This window comes from Macrobrachium rosenbergii, chromosome 51, assembly GCF_040412425.1.
Source record: "Macrobrachium rosenbergii isolate ZJJX-2024 chromosome 51, ASM4041242v1, whole genome shotgun sequence".
Taxonomy (NCBI): domain Eukaryota; kingdom Metazoa; phylum Arthropoda; class Malacostraca; order Decapoda; family Palaemonidae; genus Macrobrachium; species Macrobrachium rosenbergii.
In genome coordinates this window covers 20,026,065-20,050,887 of record NC_089791.1, presented here as the reverse complement: position 1 = coordinate 20,050,887, position 24,823 = coordinate 20,026,065, and the positions used below count along the sequence as shown (strand labels likewise).

At 37.8% G+C, this 24,823-nt stretch overlaps 1 protein-coding gene across 2 annotated transcripts in view; it reads right to left on the bottom strand.

The window, feature by feature from the left end:
- LOC136833174 (ABC transporter G family member 20-like) overlaps window positions 1–24,823 on the bottom strand; it is a 105,938-nt gene that overhangs the window by 46,127 nt on the left and 34,988 nt on the right. For both annotated transcript variants that reach the window (XM_067094929.1, XM_067094930.1), the window contains exon 2: window positions 9,367–9,471. The gene's annotated coding sequence lies outside the window, so the exon portion shown is untranslated. The remainder of the gene's footprint in view (window positions 1–9,366; window positions 9,472–24,823) is intronic.

The window sequence follows — 24,823 nt, the reverse complement described above, 5'->3', positions numbered from 1 at the left end:
AAATTTATATATATATATATATATATATATATATATATATATATATAATATAGATACACATACACACATACATACATATATATATACATACATGAATAAATAATATATATATATATATATATATATACATGTGTATGTGTGTTCATGTGTAGGTATGTACGAGCAAGTAAGGTGACTGTATCATGTCATGGATATGTGGGTCATGCATGGAGGTAAAAGCCAAGTTCCTCCGAGATGAAGAAATATAAAAATTAGGGAGTTTCCTGTCGAAAATACACACCGAGATATTTCCGTTTATTATCCGACCAGTGCAATGCAGGATGCGTCACCTCTGCTTTTTGAATTCCCAAGAAATTTTCTCCCATGAATCACACAAAGTCTTTCATTATCCGAGTAGGAAAGGACTCTATCTCTCGGGAAAATTGGAGAACGCGCATGCTGATGAAAATGTCTCGGACAATTTATTTCCAGTTTTCAGTAATTTCTTATGGATGTTCCTTTGTCGTTAATCAGCACTGACCGACGATTTATGGCGCATTAATTATTTTTATAGTTCATTTCAACGTTTTTTCCATCTTTGCTTTACTTCGTTGGTTCCTTGCAGTTGTATATTTTTTTTTTATTCCACTGTTCAAAAGGAAAGAATTGAATTCCACGAAGAAACTGACAGTAATGTAATATCGTTTCCATCCCTTTCGATCACCAACAACAATTGTTTTTCTTAAAAAAAAAAAAAAAAAAAAAGCCTTCCACAAACAGCTACATGGAACTACTACCTAAACATTCATTGATACTTCATCTTTTTCGTATTTTCCATTAATTCCCCTTCGGAGATTATTATTTCTTTGCTTTCAGCACCTACGAAAAGTTGCGACCAGTCTCTTCTTACACAGCAAACTTCAAAACCAGCCTCCATAGGGACTTGCCACTTAGCCTAAAATTTAAACCCAAAGCCTGTTCATTTCCGATGGAATTCTGCTGCATCACAAGCAAGTAAGATTTCGTGAGTGGTGTGAAAGTGCTGTAATTCTGTACCAGTATGCCCAGACGATTTTGATTTATGAACTGTCTGGTTTTTAGTTCTCTGTAACAGAAAACTATTGTGCCGGCTTTGTATGTCCGTCCGCACTTTATTCTGTCCGCCCTCAGATCTTAAAAACTACAGAAGCTAGAGGGCTGCAAATTGGTATGTTGATCATCCACCCTCCAATCATTAAACATACCAAATTGCAGCCCTCTACCCTGAGTAGTTTTTATTTTATTTAAGGTTAAAAAGTTAAGTATACCTTAGTTTTACCAGACCACTGAGCTGATTAACAGCTCTCCTAGGGCTGGCCCGAAGGATTAGACTTATTTTACGTGGCTACGAACCAACTGGTTACTTAGCAACGGGACCTACAGCTTATTGTGGAATCCGAACCACATTATAGCGAGAAATGAATTTCTATCACCAGAAACAAATTCCTCTAACTCTTCATCAGCCGGCGGCGGGAATTGAACTCCGGCCCATCGAATGACGGTCTGAAGCTCAACCGACTCGGCCAACAAAGGGTTTTATTTAAGGTTAAATTTAGCCTTAATCGTGCCTCTGGTAACGATATAGGACAGGCCACCAACAGGCCGTGGTTAAAGTTTCATACAGCATTATACCGAGCCCACCGAAAGATAGATCTATTTTCCGTGGCCTTGATTACACGCTGTTGTGCATTTTTACTTGTTATTTTATGAGATTCAGGGTGTCAAGCCAAGCACTGGACGTTAAAGCCCCTGAAAAATAGGAGCCGGATAAAGAGACCCAAAAAATAAACAAGACGAAGTATAAGGATCTAAAGGTGAAACTGGGAGAAAACCCAACAGTTGCACAAGTAAGAGTTAGAGGTGCTGGACAGCAAAACCGAAGGAATGAAGCAGGAACGGAGGTAAAGTAAAACGCTAAAAAGTGGGGTGCAGCTAGGACCGAAGTGACCCCACAAATACCCTTTAGTAATCCTACAGTGCACGGAGTGAGGTGCTCTGACGGCACTATACCGCCCTATGGGGACTTATGAAATGTGGACGTCAAGTCGTACTGAACAGGGTCACAGCCGAAAGAGGAAGCTTAAAGTGGGTGGGGACACTTTTGAATTAGTGCAGCAATGCTTTGAAGAGTTTATTTTTAGATTTTCAAACTGTAAAATCAGACGTATGTTCCTTTTGAACATTATGCCGCTGCTTGAAAGACCTCTCGTAAGTCGAGATTCTCAAAAATGATTGCGAATCTGTCCTAATGTTCCAGAGTTCCTTTTTGGTGCATCATGCGTAGAACTCCAATTAAGCGACAGTCCTATGTGCATGCCGTTTATCTTTGTTTAGAACAAAATACTAGAATAACGTTCTCAGAATCTAAAAATTCCACTTCATCAAAACGTCAGGAAACCCAAAATATAGAAACATCTTTTAATTTAGAACTCAGTAAGGCAGCTGTGACACGGCGGCGGAAATATAGCGCTCTAACTTTAGGATGATATATCAATGAGAACTTCCTTACAAGGCCTGGAGGTTATAAATTTTGAGAGTCATACCAACAATAAATCTGTATGCTGTTGTTTAAGAGTGATGAGATGATACGCAGCTGGGAACCGGAGTTGACGTATTTTATCTGTGACAGACTGACTTGTCGGAAATCCATCATGATGGCTTCCTTTATCCCGTGTGTAAGTGCGAATGGAACCGGGGAACTACAGAGAATCGAGTAATAGCGCTGAAGAGCTCATAAACGGCCCACAAAAATACTAAGCCAATTTCACAATACATACAATACATATATCGAATATAATATAGAGGTTAATTTCATTTATAATATGTACATATATATATATATATAAACATATATTACATAGGGAGAGAGAGGTAGACAGACGGATGGATAAATAGACATACAGAAAAATAGATAGATTAGATATACTTTTACAGTACAAGGTGATTGATTGAGGTATACAGCAACATTCGATATCCTGTCAATATAGAAATCTCTCATTTTTTCTCAAGGTTAAAATAATTAGTGGAAAAACGGACTTACAACTCATTCGATTTTCGGAGATTAAGGACTTTCATTTATCACTGTGACAAACAGATGCTAAGGAAACAGAGAGAGAGAGAGAGAGAGAGAGAAAATAATTTTTTCAAAGTTACTACTGGCATTGAATCAATCTCTCTTTGTTATTTTTACGAACGCGGAAACCAAAATCTAGTAGAAAGGTCATGTAGGGGAATGGCATGGTAAGACAGTAAGAACTAAATGAACATAAATAGACCGAAAGTATCAATATATGAAATATCAGCGTGTCATCAGCAGAAAAGTTTGGACCGTGACTGAAAATTAACTCTCCATAAGCAGTCAACATTCGCTTTCTATATTTGTTAGTGGATAGTCTATTCAAACACAGTGATGTGTGTTTCAAAATCCAAAGAGAAATTCAAAATTGTTTTTATTTATAGGGAAATATGTCTTGTTGTCATAACTGTGTTTTTGATGTGACATTGGACTAACTTCTAAATTCGTTTGGTGTCACACTTCACAGGTCTAAGCAGCAAAGCGACAGCTGTGCGGGTCCCTGACTATCTCAGAGAAGGAGGTTATTAACTCTTTTAGTTCGGTTTGTTGAATTCTCTGTCCGTTTGTTAGCATATTACGTAAAATGTTATATGTGGATTCTTAAGAAAACTTTACCTGGCATGTTAAGATAATTTTACCAAAGGCGTGCCTCGTGATCGTCAACTGGTGATTAGATTAGGAAAGCTAGAAAAGTCACTTTCGGGGGTAAAGGGGAATTTTTGGGGGGCGGCGTTGATCTGCCGAGCCTTGGCGGAGATTTGTGGTCGCCGGACGATGTCGTGTAATAGTGAGATGTTTGTAGTATCATGCCCGTTACTGTTAGAAGAAGGGTTCGGGTGGAAATGAATCTTGAAAAAATGGATTTCCAAAACAGGGAAAATCATGGTATCACACACAAAGGTAATAAGCCTCATGAGCGCGTAGTTATCGCTTCCCCAAACAAGTAAAAATAAATAGCCGAGGTTTCTTCAGCGCAATCGAGTTTTCTGCTAGGGCTTCTACAGCGTATAATTAAGAACCAAAAATAGATCTATCTTTCTGTGGTCCGTATCAGGTGCACTATCCATGAAACTTTAACTACGGGATGTTGGCCTATCCTATATCGCTGCCAGAAGCTTATGGATAACATTAACCTTTTGGGAAAAAAAGGAACTACTGAGGCTAGAGGGCTGCAATTTGGTATGTTTGATGATTAGAAGGTGGATGGTCAACATCCGGACGATCCCTCAGTATAATAAGATCTGAGGACGGACAGAAATAGTGCCCAGAAAAAACTGTTAGAATAAAGTGCAGACGGAAAGACAAAGCTGGCAAAATGGTTTTCTTTACTGAAAACAAAAAAAATTTTCTGGGTCTTACAGTTCTCAACGTTTTGAGCCTTAACAACAATGTAAAACTAGAATTTTTGAGTTGCAGCGTTATAACCCAAAATCAATGCACCCTCTGTTGAAAGGTTGAAGTTTCTAATCTAATAAACTCCAGCCTCTCAGTAAATTGGCGCTCAGATTATACAAAGGTACTGGCACGCAACCAGATTTGCTACAAAGGACGTTTTGGCGCTGATGGCTATTTTATTTCTAAACTCTGTAAGTTTCAGACCTTTCAAGGTCATCCTTCCGACAAGATCTGAAATATCCTTAAACGTTGACCTTCACTTTATCATTTTAAAATACTGAAGCTTTCCTCGTCGCTTCATAGTTACCACAGCTTTAGACCAGTGTGGTTCTTAACCAAGGGTGCGTGCGAAGTCGGTTCCTAAGGGGTGAGAGGATGCCTTTGAATAATTAAAGCAAAATATATTGTTATATATATACACACACACACGTTATTTTTTTCTGCAAAAAGATAAGAAAATAAAATAAAATAAAATAAAATAAATAATAATAATAATAATAATAATAATAATAATAATAATAATAATAATAATAATAATAATAATAATAATAATAATTATTATTATTATTATTATTATTATTGGTACAGCAGTGCTCTGAGCTATAGGTAAACCTACACCTAATTTCCTATTGAAGTGGCAACGTTGCAACAGACTCGAGTTTTCTTATTAATACACATTATATCAACTTAGTATTTTAGTTTTTTTTTTCATTTCAGCAATTCAAGGGGTGCGAGAACTGACTGCTGATTTGGAAGGGGTGCATACACTGAAAAAGGTTAAGAACCACTGGTTTAGGCATTAACGTCAAACTGGCTACTATATACAAAACCTGCACCAGACCACATGAGAGATTAGTCTGACAAGACTATCAGGAAGCTTTTTCGCTAACCAGCCCTCAGACATTACAGATTAAGCAAATGGCCTGCAATTTCAGCAACAACGACAGAAAAGTGTAGATATTACACATGTATCAGCTTAAGGCCCCATGGGGTCAGCGCCCCATTTAACTATAACCTCCTCATAATATTCCAGACTCCTTTGAAAGGATATATGTGTGTCTAACTTAAGGAAAGGCCGGATTTCTCTGGCGGTCTCGCTTAGGAATTGAGTTTAAGATATAATAAAAAGAAAAGATGGGCAGATAAGACTCCCAACACAGGCGGGAAGGGAAAGGCCGTCCAACATGCAGCAGGTAACCCGAGAAACATTATTACTTAAAATAACCGCCTGAAATGAAGTCAGAACTCGAAGTCGGGGTACTGATTCTGACGAGCGTTGATTTACATATTGTAAATATTTACCGATTTGCCGCTCGGGCCTCTGCCCCTTGACGGATCCGGCGAGCCCCGAAGCCTTTTAAATTTCGCGCCGGAGCATGAGCCGTCGTTACGCATGTCGGCACTTATTCCCGGGTAATTGGAAAATTCTTCCCACATACATACCGTGAAAATGAAGCTCGGGGCCACTCATAACGTCTAATTTTCGTCCACGGGGCCACACTCTGACTAGGTATAACATCCCCATAACGACTTTATTTGCCCTCGCCTAATAAAAACATTTTACACACCGCCTCCCGCCAGCATCCATAACTCGTACGGAATGGGGGATAATGACACACTTATGAATACTCTATCAGGAAGATGATAGAGGGATTTCGGCACGCATGGACAGGCGCAGGCGAAGGCTTCATTAACGCTCCGAAGATCTAAAAGGGCTGGATTATTCTGTCCGTCCACTTCGGGCATCATCTGTGACGGGCACGGAACGATTTGTTTGTTGCTCTGTTTACCTGTCTGGTGTTCACTCGTTAATCTATTTATTGAGTTGGTCGCTGGTAACGTTCTGTCTCTCGGGTGTTTGGTTAACGGGAATATTTCCTATCCACGTTTCTGATCACATTTTTTTACAGAATCTTTAAAATAGTTCCCTGAACAGTTTCCTTTTTATTTTTTTTACACGTAACAAAATGATAAGCGTTTTTGAAAATCCGTTGATGATGCTGAAGAGCGAAATTAAATGCTATAATTACGTCAGTGTTATTCTGAAAATAAAGAATTTCATGTTCCATAAGTCCAATTAACCAACATCGCAATAATAAGGTGAATATAAAATACAGAGATGTAATATCGAAATAAAATACACACGAATTATGTGTTGTGTAATGAGGAGGATGTGAATGATAAGAACCGGACGCTCCTGTCGTACCAAGACTTTTTGCCCAGGCTATTTGATTATTCTCGTGACGGAAATATTTGCTGACTAGAAAATAACCTGGCTACATAAAAACACATGAAACTAGAACAGAACTTCAAAAGGAAATATTTCGGATAAGTTCATTAATTTATTTTACGTAACTGATTTTTTTTAATCGCTTCTTTTACTCTGTAAACCTGGAGAGAGAGAGAGAGAGAGAGAGAGAGAGAGAGAGAGAGAGAGAGAGAGAGAGAGAGAGAGAGAGAGAGAGAGTATTTTCAAGGTATCTTTTACTCTGCTTCGATATTTATTTCGTCTTTATGGAATAAGCCCGTAGATTACTAGTTATCTTTCCCTCAAGTTTCTGCATACTAAGAGATTCAAAGGGAAAAGTGTCTATTCCTCGTGAAACTTGTTTCTTAAGTAAATACTAATCAGAGAACTAAAGGATGAGATGAAATTTTATGTGTACCTGAATTTTTATATTTCATACAAATTTATACAGAAATAAATATACATATAATATATATATGTATATATATAAATACATATACGCGTATGCGTATATGTGCATAAATATACATATATATTGTGTATATTATACATATATATTATATATAGATATGTATATATTATCTTTATTTTATACTACATATGTATATATATATATGTATATATATATACACAATTATTATATATATATATATATAAATATTATATATATATATAAATATTTATATATATATATATATATATATATATATATATATATATATATATATATATAAACGTAAAAACATTGTTAGCCACTTCTGAGGTGTCGTATCTTATTATTCATCACATACAGAAATTTATGAATGTAATTTGAACTATCAAATTATTTTCAACTTCTGTGATTAATGAAAACTGCTCCAAAATGAATTTTCCTTATTTCCAAAGACTAGCACATTCAAGATCTCTTTCCTAGATGTGTACGCTTGCGTAGTACATATCAACGTTGTAAAATAAAAACGCTTGAGTTTTTATAATTAAGTATGTAACTCGACTCCTTTGCACCTATGGCTATCATACTGATTGTCACTAGGTCATCAGAACTACAGTCATCTCTCATAAACATTTGGCTTTTTTTAGTTTTCTGTAAAAGAAAACTGTTGTGCCGGCTTTGTCTGTCCGTCCGCACTTTTTCTGTCCGTCCTCAGATCTTAAAAACTACTGAGGCTAGAGGGCTGCAAATTGGTATGTTGATTATCCACCCTCCAATCATCAACCATACCAAATTGCAGCCCTCCAGCCTCAGTAGTTTTTATTTTATTTACGGTTAAAATTAGCCTTAATCGTGCTTCTGGCAACGATATAGGATAGGCCACCACCGGGCCGTGGTTAAAGTTACATGGCCCGTGGCTCATACAGCATTATACCGAGACCACCGAAAGATGGATCCATTTTCGGTGGCCTTAATTATACACTGTAGAGGCTTTAGAGAAAACTCGATTGCATTGAAGAAACTTCGGTGCATTTTTTACTTGTTTAATGATAGAATTTTAGTGCAAATTGGCAACCAGTGCCCAGGTCCAAAAAACAGGACAAATAAAGGGACGGGAAAACTGGAGTTTAATCCTAGAGGACGAGATGGACCTGCTTCTTAAAAGACTGGAGGGTACGAACCGTAGAAAACAGAAGGAGGAAGAGAGTTTCAGACCTTGCCATACTGTGCATTGACTGAGATCAAACATTTGAATCACTCTCTAAAAACGCTGGTTTTTCACAAACACACTATTATTATTATTATTATTATTATTATTATTATTATTATTATTATTATATTATTATTATTATTATTATCATTCAGAAGATGGAACAAGCCCACAGGGGCCACTGACTTGAAATTCAAGCTTCCAAAGAATACGGTGCTTATTAGAAAGAAGTAACAGGAGGTAAAGGGAAGTACAAAATGATTGATTGATTTATGGCTGAAACTGACGTCACAACATCTAGGCTATTGACGACAGGAAAATACAGAAAGAAGTATGTAATATTACGGAGGTGATTTCCTTATACAGTAAAGAAGGGTATTACTTTAGTTCCCCGCAATATTTTGGGATAAGTCAGCTACAACTATGGATTTTTAAAACGTGATGTAAACATGACAATCATTTAACTGCCAGGTGTCTAATTCAATGCTTAGACTAAAAGAGGTACCATGGGTTTCTCGCCCAAGACTCGTACCTCAGACCTGTAACTTGTTAGGCGAGAACGCTGGCGAACACAGCGTATATATATATATATATATATATATATATATATATATATATATATATATATATATATATATATATATATATATATACATTATATATATAGTATATATATATATATATATGTATGTACATATGTATATTATATATATAGTATATATTTATATATATTTATATATATATATATATATATATATATTTATATATATATATATATATATATATATATACTATATATATATTCTATATATATAATATATATATATATATATATATATATATATATATATATATATATATATATATATATAATTGATATTTCATTTATTTATCTCCTTGTGGAGTGTCACTGCTTTAGACTGCTATGGGTAAAGAATGTTATAAAATCTTTTTAACGGTTGTATTAACCCCCACCTTTAATTTCTCACCTGTGATTCTACCCCCTTCTGTCTCTTTACTGCTGGAGTTGTAATCTTCCGAAGTTCTCTTGCATGCGCGGCTTCGATGACCACAACCGTCGTGACTCCAATTTTCTGAAAACAGACAATCCATCAATTAATTCTCTTTAGTTCCTACTTATTACTATGATATGAAAATGGGAGAGAAAGAGAAAGAAATTTGACAAGCAAAACATGACCTGGAAACGCTTTTGTCCATAATTCTCAGAAACCCTAAACATTTTCAGAATAGAACAGAATATAGTATTTGGGACGGAAATTGACAGTGTAAAAAGGTTTGAAAGGTGTAACGGGAGGAAAACCTCGCAGTTGCACTATGAAGCAATTGTTAGGAGGGGGTGGAGAGTAAGAATGGAAGAAAGGGTATGAACGGACGTACAGTAAAACGAATGAAAAGGGTTTGAGCTATGAGGGGACGAGGGGACGCTGCAAAGTACCTTACGTAATGCCTACAGTGCACCGCATAAGGTGCACTGATGGCACTAACCCCCAGCCCCCACCCATGAGACCAAACATTTTCAGACATTTTAAGTAGGTCACAAACCTTGTGCTATTTTCCGTAAAAAAATATGCAGTTTTCATATTTATTCTGGCCAAAAATAAACTATAAACCCCCCCTTTTTTTTCAAGAGCAGTGACCAAAGGAACGCGCAGTCTAGTGTCTATTTCTAGCCCAGGTCCGAAGAAAATTTTAAAAAATCCGAAAAAAGGAAGAAATTTTGTGGCTAACCGCTGAGGGAGCAACATACTTGTCTCTTAAAGGAAGAAAGGTTATACATATCAAATCAGGAGAATACTTCAGTAGTCACTTATTAACTCAACGACGAGATTGATCTTTTCAAAAACATTCTAACAAACCATAAATAGTTACTAAGTATTGAAAAAGACTTCATTTATTAATACCTCCATTTCTTTTTTCACTATAAATAATATTAGTGTTTCTTTGACAGTTTACTTCATTTCAAGTAAGGATTAAACAAAAAAATTTCTCTGGGTTGTTTTTTTAACTGACTACTCACATCAAAAATCATTCCGAACAAATTCGAGAGTAATTAGTTATCAAAAATAATTTCAGTATGTCTTGGTGCAAATACGCCTCATCAACGATAATTAAGGTTGCAAACTGAAAAAAGGTATCAGTTTATATTAACTGTGTCCTTTCTACAAGAATATTTCAGACTGAAGTTTCATAAGCCTTTTCCCAACACGTCAAATGTCAGAATAAAGACCCAACTTATTTTCCTCCGCTTGTACTTAACAGAAAAAAACGTTAACCCAGCCGCTTCTCCGTTCCCTAACAGAGAAATAAAATTACATAAGAGACCTCCTAATTTACCAAACGACTTTCTCAACAACGAGGATGTACGATGAGTGTCTCACACGCCGATCTTCTTAAATTCTTATGAACACCCTGAAATGGCCTCTTTAACCTCGCCTTTATCAATAAAGAATCACCATTCCAGGCCAACAACACTCTTCATCGTCCGTTCTCCCACCTATCCCATTCCTCGCCTCTCCTTTTCCATCCCATCCCATCCCGACTTCTCTCAGCCCCTACACGAACCATCCCCATCGCCCTATCATCCTTCCTTCTTGTAACTCATCCCAGACGCTATACCAGTCCCTGAATTTCTATCTCCCTCCCTCTCTCCCTCTCTCATTCTCTATCTCTCTCATAGCTCCCTTCGCCTAAGGACCTCCTAGTTAGCCGTTCGGAGGAGGAGGGGGAGGAGGAGGGGAAGGCAGCGAGGAACCCGTATATCAACAGCTTGCTTTAAATACAGTGATTAAAAGGCGACGGTTCAAAGACTCCATCTCGAGACCCGTCTTGAAGTGGAGCTGAAGGCTACGGCGAGGCTTAACACCAGCCACCTCCGATGTGTTAAGAAGAGTAATCAGGTCGGAGGAGGGGGAGGAGGAGGAGACCTTCCTTCCTCTCCTTACCTACCTACCTACCTACCTTCTCCGCTTTATTTAGAATTACGCTTTAATAACGGGTCCGAATCGCCTCCAGGTAGTCGAATCATGCGTCTGTTTATACCTTTTTTTATTATAACGATCGTTGTTGATGGCTGAAATGCTTTTGAAATAAGGAAAAAAAAATATGAATACTTGTGCATAAAAGCAATACTTTGTCAGCTTCCGGCAAATACTAGTCTTACAACGTTAACTACAAAATCTCGCACGGAGAAAATACTTATACGAACAATATTTTAGATGCTTGGAATTTGAAGCCTGTAATCTCCTTACGTTAAAAAAAAAAAAGATATAAACAAACGTATGTTATCCAACAGCAAACCACGAAACAAATAACCCCCAGCCAATCAAGAGCAAGAGTAGAAAAGGAACGAACCAACTGCAGACCAGGCAGGACCTTCCATTTGCCAATGAGAAACGCGAAGAGAAGGCAGCTGAAGGAAGAAGCCTCGCCCGGCCGGCCCGATTAGCACCCTTCGCCCGACTCCAGCGAGAGAAACAACACAATAATGTGCAATTACCGAGTCTACTCCATTCCTGTTGTGATGTGTTAATTTGTTTATGTTACTAAATTGGTATTGTTGCTTTTACGGCCCCGCTGGTTATATTGTTTTTTTTTTTCTTTCTGTCTCCCACTCAGGTTATTATAGCGTGTGTCTAAACGCATGAGTATTAGGCTTTTAATTGTCTGTGTGTGAGGAAATGTTTTAGATGTTAAGAAGGGTTTTCTTTTTCTTCCTCTTGTACGAAGGGGTTTATCTACCTCCAGCTACTGTGAAATTTTACGTTAATATTTTCTCTGGCGTCATTAACTCCTCACGGGTGGTGCTTTCATGCATTCTAATTTTGTTTGATCTTTCCTTTCAGCTCCTGAAGTTGTGAAGATTAAAAACGGCATTGATGACTTCTTCTGAATCGCGGCTTACAAGACTACCGGGATGATTAAAGAAAAAAAAGTTGAAGGAGCCTTTTTTTTTTTATTCTATCATACTTGTTTATAAAAATAGTTTCAAATATTCTTGACTCATCTTACAACAATGGGGTTGAAACATGATTCCTGGAGAATGGAGATAATTTAAAAAATACAAAAAATATAAATTTGCTCTATAAATCATGAAAATTTAGTTCAGTACTTAAAATGATAAATGGTGATACGCAATCCTATTTATTGCTTATCATTCAAAGCTAAAAGTATTCAAGAATTAATAAACAGAAGAACGAATAATTCGCTGTAATCCACTTTAAAATCCACGGGAAAACCAGTTTTAATCGGATCAACGTATTGTTGCCAATTCCTCGCGAGAGATTGCCGTATAAATGAGACCAATGAATTACACAGTTCTCACACGTGACAGAAACCGTGAAAATTGTCGAGCCGAAGAGATAAAAAGGTTAGGGGGTAAACAACACAATTCTGAGAAAAATACAACAATAAACTTAAAATGGAACGGATTTTCAAACGAAAAGGAACTGCTGGATCAGTTTAATGAAAAATATTACCCCATATGAAAAATGGGAAAAAGCACGTTAAACGAAGAAGAAGAAGAAGAAGAAGTCTTTTGGATTCTGGGAAAAGGGGAGAATTATGAGAATTCTTAACCTGAATCTTGTCAGAAGAGATAGAGCAATACGTGAAATGCTGATTTCTTCGAGTTAAATGTGTGTGTGAACTGGTGGCATGACGAGTGTAACAAGACCACACGAGAGATTAGGGGGTAAACAACACAATCCTGAGAAATATTATAACAATAAACTTAAAACGGAATCTCGTCAGAAGAGGTTTCTTCGAGTTAAATGTGTGAACTGGTGGCACGACGAGTGTAACGAGATCGTATGAGAGATTAGGGGGTAAACAACACAATCCCGAGAAAAATGGGTGGCATGACGAGTGTAACAAACCGCTTGACAGAAGGTAGGGCTCTCTCAATGAATCCCACAGACCTAATCTAAGAGGGAAATTTATATTACTAAATAATTTCAAATTATGAAAAAAGGAATAAGCGACTTTGTCACGGGATGCATGCTTGAGAAAATAGGTTTTAAACATATTTACCATTGACTGATTGTAAGTTATCTGGCGCCAGTCTACCGTGGTAAGTGATATGAACCACATTTAAGAATCTGTGGATAATTTTAAATATATTTACGACTGACTGATTGTAAGTTATCTGGCGTCATCTACCTTAGTCACTGATATCAGCCACATCTATGAATCAGTGGATGATTTTGCCTTCACGCAAGCATATCGAAAGGCTCTCACTATACGACGCCAATTTTCGTGCTTCGATCACTCTCTCTCTCTCTCTCTCTCTCTCTCTCTCTCTCTCTCTCTCTCTCTCTCTCTCTCTCTCCCTGCTTCCTTTGCTTATTAACTTCTTCTATCACAAACCGTCATTAGCCTCTGTGGAATCCGAAGGCTTTTATCAGCATTCGAGATAAAGTGGAAGATACAGACGTATAACATACCACGAAGATAATAGATTGCCTTCAGGGTCTGTCTTAATAAAACCTCGTTTTAAAACGTGTTCTTCCTTATGTCACAGAGAGATTCCACGCTCGAGGGAGAGCTGTTATCAAGAGCCAAGAATTGGGTGTTTGGAACGAGAGAGAGAGAGAGAGAGAGAGAGAGAGAGAGAGAGAGAGAGAGAGAGAGAGAGAGAGAGGTGGAGGGGGAGTCTGATGATTGATTTCATCCCGGTGGGGGTGAGGATTACCTAACTGAGGCTCTCCAGATTTTTTTTTTCAACTATGATGTGATGAGATACATTTCGAAGTAACATTGATTACTAACATCTGTTTTTTATTTTTGTTTTTATTTGTTTTTTGTTTGTTCTTTTCCGTCTCTTTTCTCCATTCCCAAGTCCGGCTTACAAAAGTCAAAAAAACAACCAGGTACTTGAATCACTGCTGTGTTTATATAGGTATAGTGGCTTTCAAAGAAACAAAAGAGAGAGAGAGAGAGAGAGAGAGAGAGAGAGAGAGAGAGAGAGAGAGAGAGAGGCAGGCCAATGAAATAATTAGCCAATTATTATCAGAAGAGGTTCTTAATGACGTTGTTCCGCAACTTTTATCACTCTATTTCAAAGGTAACATCTGCGACCGCCATCTCGTAAAATTAATTTACATTTTATCGTGAAAAAAGAATCCTGGTCCTGATAATACCTCCTTATTGGCCATTCTCTCTCTCTCTCTCTCTCTCTCTCTCTCTCTCTCTCTCTCTCTCTCTCTCAGACACAGCAGCTATTTGGTTTATTAACTTTTCCCATTGCGATATTCGTTCTCCCACACGCAACAGAACCTGATCCTAACCATAAAAAGGCTTCGTAAAGATTTCCAGATCCATTCCACGTCGAAATATGTGAATCTGTTTCTGACGTTAATTAGAGAGTTACTCTTCGAATATTAATTTGACTACAAACGTCGGTAGAACTTGAGGTCTTGGAGACGAAACGCATAAACCTATAAAGTGTTTCCTTTATGAAAAAACAAGCGAAAAACTCGCCGAAGTTTTTAGGCCCAATCGAGTTTTCTGTACAGCCGCTACAGCGTATAATCAAGGCCACCGAGAACAGATCTATCTTTCGGTGGTCTAGGTATAATGCTGTATGAGCCGCGGCCCATAAAACTTTAACCACGGCCAGGTGGTGGCCTATCCTATATCGTTGCCAGGAGCACGATTATTGCTAACTTTAACCTTAAATAAAATAAAAAAAACTACTGTGCCTTGAGGGATGCAATTTGGTATGTTTGATGATTGGACGGTGGATGAACAACATACCAATTTGCAGCCCTCTAGCCTCAGCAGTTTTTAAGATCTGAGGGCGGACAGAAAAGGTGGGGGACAGAAAAAGTGCGGACGGACTGACAAAGCCGGCACAATAGTTTTCTTTTACACAAAACTAATAAGAAATCAGAATAAGGGGATTCTATCATGAATTATATCATTCAAACACACACACACACACGCACACACGTACACATTTAATACTCCATAGGAAGCAGTAGACGAGCAAAATCAAGAAAATGTCCGTCCTATTTGCTTGATCGAGTTCAGTGGTCTACACCAGGCGTCTTTAACACTTCATTACTTACAGACCGTCTTTAGGCAAGGTCCCGTGTTGGCATAAGGATGACGTAATCTGAACAGAATGAAATGAAACGAAATTACCACCGGAAAGATACAAACAAGGAAAGATGTATGAAGAGGTAGAGAAGTACACTTGCGGAACGTTGTTTCACTGCTTCAATTAGCTGGTTAATCCCAGTGCCAAACGCAAAGGGTGTGAGCATTTTTAGCGTTTTTGCTTAGTAAACGGAAAAAAAAAATTCTACGTGAAATTAAGCGAAATATCTTATAGGTAACAACGATGACGAAAAAACTACTTAATTTGTAACTTCGTCCATGTATATACAGATATGACTGTGAAATATTTTTTATTAAAACAGAATTCCATCAAATATAAGGAGCCCAAAAAACGCCAAAATGCGGAAAATAAAGGCTACATTTCAGAGACCAAACTGTCTCTCTCCTCAGGCAAATAGTGAATTTTCACTATTTGCCTGAGGAGAGAGACAGTTTGGTCTCTGAAATATGGCCTTTATTTTCCACATTTTGGCGCTTTTATGGCTCCTTTATATTTGAGATATATATATATATATATATATATATATATATATATATATATATATATATATATATATATATATATATATTGTCAAGGCCTCGTTGGACCACAACACAATCTAGGTCCACAGGACCATAAATAATCAAAGATACCACAAATTAAGGTGTTCAAAAGGAAGCCAACCACTAAGGTGGGAGCAAACCCAAGTAAATGCAGCACAAGAATAATTCAAGGGGGATAGCAAAACAATAAAAAAAAAACAATATATATTATAATTCAAAAATACAAGAAATTATTACTAGGCCTCTTCATAAACATTAAAACAAAAATCATTTACACACAACACATACACCAATAATTAGGCAACACATTCAACCTCTGAAGGAGGAAAGGGGGCCCAGAGAGGAATAGAAAACAAAAGAAAGGAATAACCTGACTTTTACATGCTAAAGGATGATTATAAAATAATGCAAGTCTCTCCCAAAATCACTCCAATGAAGGCCGAGGACAGCAAATCTCAATATAGAGTTAATCATAAACTCAACTGACTACTGCAGCACTGCCATGATCCCAGTCATCTTCGAAATAATTATGGATGCCGTGATCCCAGTAATCTTCATCAATGCTTTATAATATAAATGGATGACACGCCTTACTGTCGCCAAAGCGAGGCCCCTCTGGCAAGTACTGCACCAGAGGCAATGATGAAATGGCGAAGATCAAGAGAAACTGCCAGCTGAAGATATATATATATTCTCAGACTTGCTGTAATTCCATGAGCAGAGAAAGAAAGCAGGCTCACTAGTCAAGGTGCAGATACCAACTGCCTGCAGCTCGGAAATCAGGTCTCAAGTCAATTCAGCAGAGCCAAAATATGGAGGGGGAGAAACAGGAGGATTAGTCAACAAGACTAAACAAAAATACCACTGGAGTGAGGAGACCCCTACTAACATGAAGGCGAACTAACAATGTACTTTACAGCCTTCAGAAATGAAAGAGGAACTTAAAAACTAACCTAAGTAAGCTAATATATTATAAAAATCCTAAGGCTTACTTACACTCCTCACTCCAGAAAAAAAATTTTTTTTTTTTTTTTTTTTGAAGACAAACATGCAAAAAAGTTTTCAACACAAATATACAAAAGTTTACGTTAAAGTTAAAGTAATTAATAATCCAATATAAACACTTGAAATACATAAACCAACAGAGGAATTACAAATGTTAAATGAAAAGTATCACAAACACCATACACTAAATAATTGTGCCAAGTCCTTCACCTAGGGACTAAAATCATAGGACCAACCTGTATCAATAATTGATTATCACCATATTGGATCACCCAGGTTGCAAGAGGAGAGGGAGTGGCACTAAAGACAATTAATATATGCTATAAAACCAAATTGTCATACACCCATCCAACAAAATATAATGTCCAAATAAAGGACTCATTACTTGCACGTTGTAAATACTTATACTAACATGTGACATCCTAATGCCTCATAGGCTACCTGAAATATACACCACATCCTTCGTCAAATATAAATAGTACACCAATTTACTGTTCACTACAGACTTTGACACAAGGTAAGTAAAGGGAAAAGGTTCATCTTTCCTTGTGAATTGTTCAAAGCTGCAGAAGGTATAAGGATTAAACATCCTGAAAATATCATACACCTTAGCTGTACTTTTCCACTGCACCACCTTTGTAACACCTGTACATTGACCTTACACCATCATAGCACCTGTACATTAACCTTTCACCATCATAACACCGGTACATTAACCTTACACCAAAGTGTCTTGAATACATAACACGTTACAGCACTAACACAGCACTTTTTTTTTTTTTTTTGCACTATTAACACTAAATATGGAGTCCACACTCCCTAACAAAGGGTGCATAAACAGAAATCAATTTGTCACACAAAATTCTTAACCTAATTTACATACCCAACTAATGTAATAAATACCATTGCCTAAAACATATGAGTCCAATCTAGGATTATCCATAAATACCTAAACCACCACACCTGAAATAATTCATAACCAGATAATTTTGATACCTCAGTTTTAAACTCAACTCACCCACAGAAATAACACCATTCATTATAAACTTCACAACCTCCTAAAGGAATTAAAGGCATAAATATATAATCATCCTATAAAATAACAGTTGAATCCACCAATTAACAGAATTATTATCTTACAGATGGTCAACATCCATCTATCATATCAAATAACATAACCCGTCATCATATCCAACATTGTAGTGTTACATTACATCATAACCTGTTCTGACCATCATCACACAAAAATAAAAAGAAACCATCTGAAAATAATGATTAGTACTGAAACTAGAAAACACGAGTAACAGGGAACTTACCAACAGGTAAAGAATAGCCTTTAAAATTACCTAGTTTGCACTTACTCTGCCAGCCGGGACAATGCATCGGCCACCATATTCTCTTTACCTGGGATATGCTTAAACTGTAGATTGGAATTCTTGGACCAAAATACTCCAGCGCATCAATCTCTGATTCTTATTCTTGTATCGATTCAAGAACGTTAATGGATTATGGTCCGTGCAAACTTTAATGGGCACACCTGAGGAGGAGAGATAGACATTAAAATGAGTTAATGCTAAGATCAAGGCCAACGTCTCCTTCTCGATTGTGGAATACCTTCTTTGAGGCGAAGTGAGCTTTTTAGAAAAATATGCCACCGGGTGGACGATACCATTACTGTCAGCCTGACTCAATACCGCACCAACCCCACATCGCTCGCATCAGTGGTAAGCTGGAATGGAGAGTCAAAATTAGGAGCTGCTAACAAAGGCCGACTAATGAGGATCAGTTTTATCTTCTCTAATGCCTCCTGAGCCTCCTTACTCCAAACGAAGGTAACATTTTCTTCAACAAAGCTGTAAGAGGTTCCGTAATGTCTGAAAAATTGCGAATGAATCTACGATAATAACTTGCCATTCCCAATACCCTTCGCAAATCTTTCTACATTTAAACCTCTACCTTACGAATGGCTTCAATGTTAGCCTCCTTAGGAGCTACCATACCTGCTCCTATCTCATGTCCAAGATAAACCACCGTGGCTTTTGCGAAATCAGACTTTCTTAAATTAATAACCAGGCCTGCTTTCCTGAGTACTTTGAATAAGGCCTCAATTCTCTTCAAGTGACTGCCAGTCGTCGCTAAAAATAACCAAGTCATCGATATACACCACATCCCTCTAGACCACTAACCAAAGAATTCATAAGTCGCTGAAAAGTGGCAGCAGCATTTTCATGCCAAAGGGCATCACTTTACATTGAAATAACCCCTGTTGGGTTACAAAAGCCAGAAACATTTCTGGCCCTTTCCGACAGGGCACCTGCCAATACCCTTTTAATAAGTCGAACTTCGTAATATATTTAGCACGACCCATTCGATCGATGCAATCCTCCACTCGAGGCAATGGAAAACTATCAGCCTTGGTCACCTCATTAAGCTTCCTGTAATCAAAACAAAGACGATAGTCTCCGTCAGATTTCTTTGACCAACACAACTGGAGATGACCAGGACTACAACTCGGCTCAATTAAATTATGCTTGAGCATATACTCAACCTCTCTAGCAACAATTTCATTCTTTTTTGGGTTCAACCTATAAGGAGCCTGCTTCACGGGCGTGGCGTCCCCTACGTCCACGTCGTGCTGCAAGATCGCGGTCTTGCCGGGCACATTAGAAAACAAGTCCCTATATTTTAAAAACCAAATTTCTCAAGGATTGCTTGCTCATCTTTACCCAAGTGACTCAACATCTGAGGTAAATTTTCTAAAGCCTCGACATTACCTGCCAGCCATTCACTATCTTTCAAGTAAACGTCCTATCCTCTGAAAAGCAATCAATATTAGGCTCATCTGAAAAAGAAGCATTATTACTAACAAAGTCACTTCTACAGTCTTGAAGAGCCGCAATGGCCTAACCTTCTCTCTTTCATGGAAGGTTTTCATCATATTTATATGTACCAATTGATGAGGCTTTCTCCTATCTGGCGTTTCCACCAAGAAATTAACATTATTTACCTTTTTAATACCTTCCATGGTCCCTGGAAGGTAGCTTTGAGAGAATTACCTGGGATAGGTAACAGAACCAGTACCTTCTGTCCTACGTCGAAGTCCCGTGTCACAGTCTTTCTGTCAAAATAAAATTTCATTTTCTTCTGACTTTTCAACAAATTCTCACCTGCAAAAGACCAAGCCCTGGTTAATTTAGCATTCAAATTATTAAGGTAATCATACAGATTCAAATCAGGTGCATCTCCTCCCAAGCCTCTCTCACCACATCGAGCGGACCCCTTACAGAATGTCCAAAAATCAAATTAAAAGGAGAGAGACTGAGAGATTGACCAGGAATAGAGCGGAATGCGAATAAGAGGAAGGGAAGATTTTTATCCCATTCAGCCCCATTCACAATACAATATTTCTTTTAACATGCTTTTCATAGTTTGGTGAAAAACGCTCCAAAGCACCCTGTGACTCTGGATGATAAGGCGAAGACGTTACATGTTTAATGCCTAATTCAGTCATTTTCTGCTTAAAATAACGACTCGTGAAGTTAGTACCGCAGTCAGACTGAATTACCTTCGGAAGACCAAATTTTGAAAAGAACCCTATTAATGCCTCTACAATCTTTTTCACTCCTTATGGACCGCAAGGGGATTGCCTCGGGGTACCGAGACATACGATCCATAATAGTGAAAATATACTCATTTCCACTCTTGACTTTGGGAGAGGGACCAACAACATCAATTAACACTTCACGAAAAGGTTCAGACACAACAGGGATAGGTATTAATGGAGCCTTTGGAATAGGTAGATTAGGTTTGCCGATTCTCTGACAAACTTCACAACTATTAACAAATTTTTTTACATCACCTTTCAACTTAGGCCAAAAGAAATTATTCAATAACCTACCGACTGTTTTGTGAATACCAAAATGTCCCGCCATCACATTCTCGTGAGCTAATGACATCAACTCATGACGGTAACATTCAGGAACCACAATCTGTCGAATAATTTCGTAATCCTCCCCGAGGCATGCATTGGTCTACTTACTCTATACAATATTCTATTAATTACCTTAAAACATAGGAACAGTCACATTCGTTATCTCACCAGAATCAATAAGGAGACTACCAAACTCCTTTTTCTGAGCCGAAACAAGTTCTTTAACAGTCCAATTGGGTTTTAATCTAACACTACTACTATCTACAGCTACATCACTACGTCCTAAACTACTCAAATCAACGTCGACTGTTGACTCTGCAGCGTCAACAGCCTTTGCTTTTTAGCACGAGTGACTACCGCTACTTCCACATCCGGATTAATCACAATTGGCACGGACTTATTCTCATACACAACCTCATTTCCGAGAACCACATCCACCTTTTTTTAATCGGAAATTTATCAACAATAGCCAAACGGATATTCCCCGAAAAATAAGGACAACTAAGATTAAATAGACCAATTGGATACGATTTACCGTGTCCGGGAAACCACTCAAAATAACAAACTCCCGATTCTCATACACAAAAATCATTCGGGACTGAATCTCTAAGAATTAATGATTGCGCAGCTCCGGTATCACGTAAAATATTCACTCTCCTCCTTGACCTTTACCATCCAGCGAGACTTCACCCACGGCCAGAAAATCACCGAAGGAACTACCAGTCTCTGACTTTCTTAGTCATTGAGTCGAGGGCAGAGATCCAACCTGATTAGCACTTTTCTCAACCGCCATCATCGGATTACCTTTACTATTACGTACCTTTTTCCAAGCATTACACATTCTTTTGACATGACCCCGCTTGTTACAGAAAAAGCACGTCAAATATTAGACTTTTGTGGATCATAAACATCCGACTCTCCAAGTCGGTTATTTTGCGAGTACCACACCTTTGATTGACCATTCGGAGAAACCTTATTTGATTGTACATTCTGAGACACATTATTCTTTCGGTTATTAAAATTACCAGATTTCCAGAATAACCCCAACGTGATTTTTTCCTAGGTATCGTCTCTTTCATAGTATCTTTTATGAGACAAAAAGTACTCATCTGATGCCACAGCAACCTCCTGAAGGGAATCTAATTTCAGTTCCTCCAAATGAACCTTCAAACGATCAGGAGTACACCTTTTGAACTCTTCAACCAACAGCAACTGCTTTAACTTATCAAAATCGTCCACCTCTTTAGATTTCAACCAATCAGTAGCAAATTGCTTTTTACTCCTTGCAAATTCTACGAAAGTCTGATTTTCATTTTCCTTAAATTACGGAACCTTTGCCGATAGGCCTCCGGCACGAGCTCATATGCCTTCAACACTATCGCCTTTACACTTTCATAATCCGAGGAGAGATTTTCTTCTAAAGTAACATACACCTTTTGGGCTTTCCCAATCAATTTACTCTGGATAAGAGTAGTCCATAATCCAATAGGCCATTCTAACTTATTAGCAATTCTTTCGAATGACATAAAGAACTCTGCCACGTTATCTTCCTGGAAGTTCGGGACAAACTTCAAAGCCTGAGCTAAATTTGAGAAGGAGGAGGAAGCCTCAACACGAGAAGGAGACCCTGGTGACCCTGGCGTTTGCAAAGCCAACTTAGCTAACTCATGCTGCCTTTCTCTCTCTCTCTCTTCAAACACCATTTTTTGCTGGTCTATTTCCATTTGTTTTAGACTAATCTGTCTATCCAAAATTTCTACTGACAAGACCTCTTCTTTCCTAACCTTGGGTTTGGCTCCTGTCTTAGTCTCCTTAACACACTCATAAACCTTTAGCAATAGTATACCCTTCCTCATTGATACCGTTCTCTCCACTTCAAAAAAATCTGCCACAGATTCTAACTCCTCTTTGTTTAATTCGGCCAACCTATCCTGCCATCCCTCTCCTTCAAGCAACTCTACGACATTCATATCCTCCATTTTGATTACGAATAATCACAACACTTTACCTATAACAAAATTATTTCACTTGCAATATTGCCAACCAATCAAACACTGAGGAGGTGTAACCATGCCACCTAACACTAATCAAGCCCCAAGAATTACCCTTTGCACTGCAACAAGAACACCACAGGATACGATCGATCCTGGCAAGGTCGCCACTTGTGAAGGCCTCGTTGGACCACAACACAATCTAGGTCCACAGGACCATAAATAATCAAAGATACCACAAATTAAGGTGTTCAAAAGGAAGCCAACCACTAAGGTGGAGCAAACCCAAGTAAATGCAGCACAAGAATAATTCAGGGGATAGCAAAACAATAAAAAAAAAGCCAATATATATTATAATTCAAAAATACAAGAAATTATTACTAGGCCTCTTCATAAACATTAAAACAAAAATCATTTACACACAACACATACACCAATAATTAGGCAACACATTCAACCTCTGAAGGAGGAAAGGGGGCCCAGAGAGGAATAGAAAACAAAAAAGAAAGGAATAACCTGACTTTTACATGCTAAAGGATGATTATAAAATAATGCAAGTCTCCTCCCAAAATCACTCCAATGAAGGCCGAGGACAGCAAATCTCAATATAGAGTTAATCATAAACTCAACTGACTACTGCAGCACTGCCATGATCCCAGTCATCTTCGAAATAATTATGGATGCCGTGATCCCAGTAATCTTCATCAATGCTTTATAATATAAATGGATGACACGCCTTACTGTCGCCAAGGAGGCCCCTCTGGCAAGTACTGCACCAGAGGCAATGATGAAATGAAGATCAAGAGAAACTGCCAGCTGAAGATATATATATTCTCAGACTTGCTGTAATTCCATGAGCAGAGAAAGAAAGCAGGCTCACTAGTCAAGGTGCAGATACCAACTGCCTGCAGCTCGGAAATCAGGTCTCAAGTCAATTCAGCAGAGCCAAAATATGGAGGGGAGAAACAGGAGGATTAGTCAACAAGACTAAACAAAAATACCACTGGAGTGAGGAGACCCTACTAACATGAAGGCGAACTAACAATGTACTTTACAGCCTTCAGAAATGAAAGAGGAACTTAAAAACTAACCTAAGTAAGCTAATATATTATAAAAATCCTAAGGCTTACTTACAATATATATATATATATATATATATATATATTCTTCTTCTTTTTAACGTGCTTTTCCATTTTTGTATGAGGTAAGCACGACGTGAATATGGAATTCGGGTTCGCTTCCCGCGACCGGTGTTCACTGGCTCCTCAATTTCTTTCGTTTGGATACATTCGGCTTTGTAGTTACAAGCATATCCAAAAAAGCGCGAAGAATTCGAGAAGTTAAGAGGGCATTGTGGCTATTAGAATTACATATGTGTCTGGTAAAAGTGACCAGTAGATCCTACATATATATATATATATATATATATATATATATATATATATATATATATATATATATATATATATATATATATATATATATATATATAGGGAGGTATCAGATTAGAATACTTTTCATATGAAAGAAGTTACCCAAAACATCGCATCACAAGAAGTCCACGAAATACGAAGTCTGAGCAAAGGGCTAAAGCGAATACTCAAATCAGAACGTCATGCTATGATACCTGGGTCACCTTCCCGTATTCGATACCTCTTCCCCGATGATAAGCGATGTTAGATTAACTCGCAAAATGTAGCCTACACAGTGACCTATGTTTTTACGCATCAGGACAACACGAGGGAAAACAGCGAAAACACCGACAACAGATAACGGGATTATCTTTGTCCTTGAATCAGGACAAGATTATTCCATTAGCTAAACTACGCTGAAACT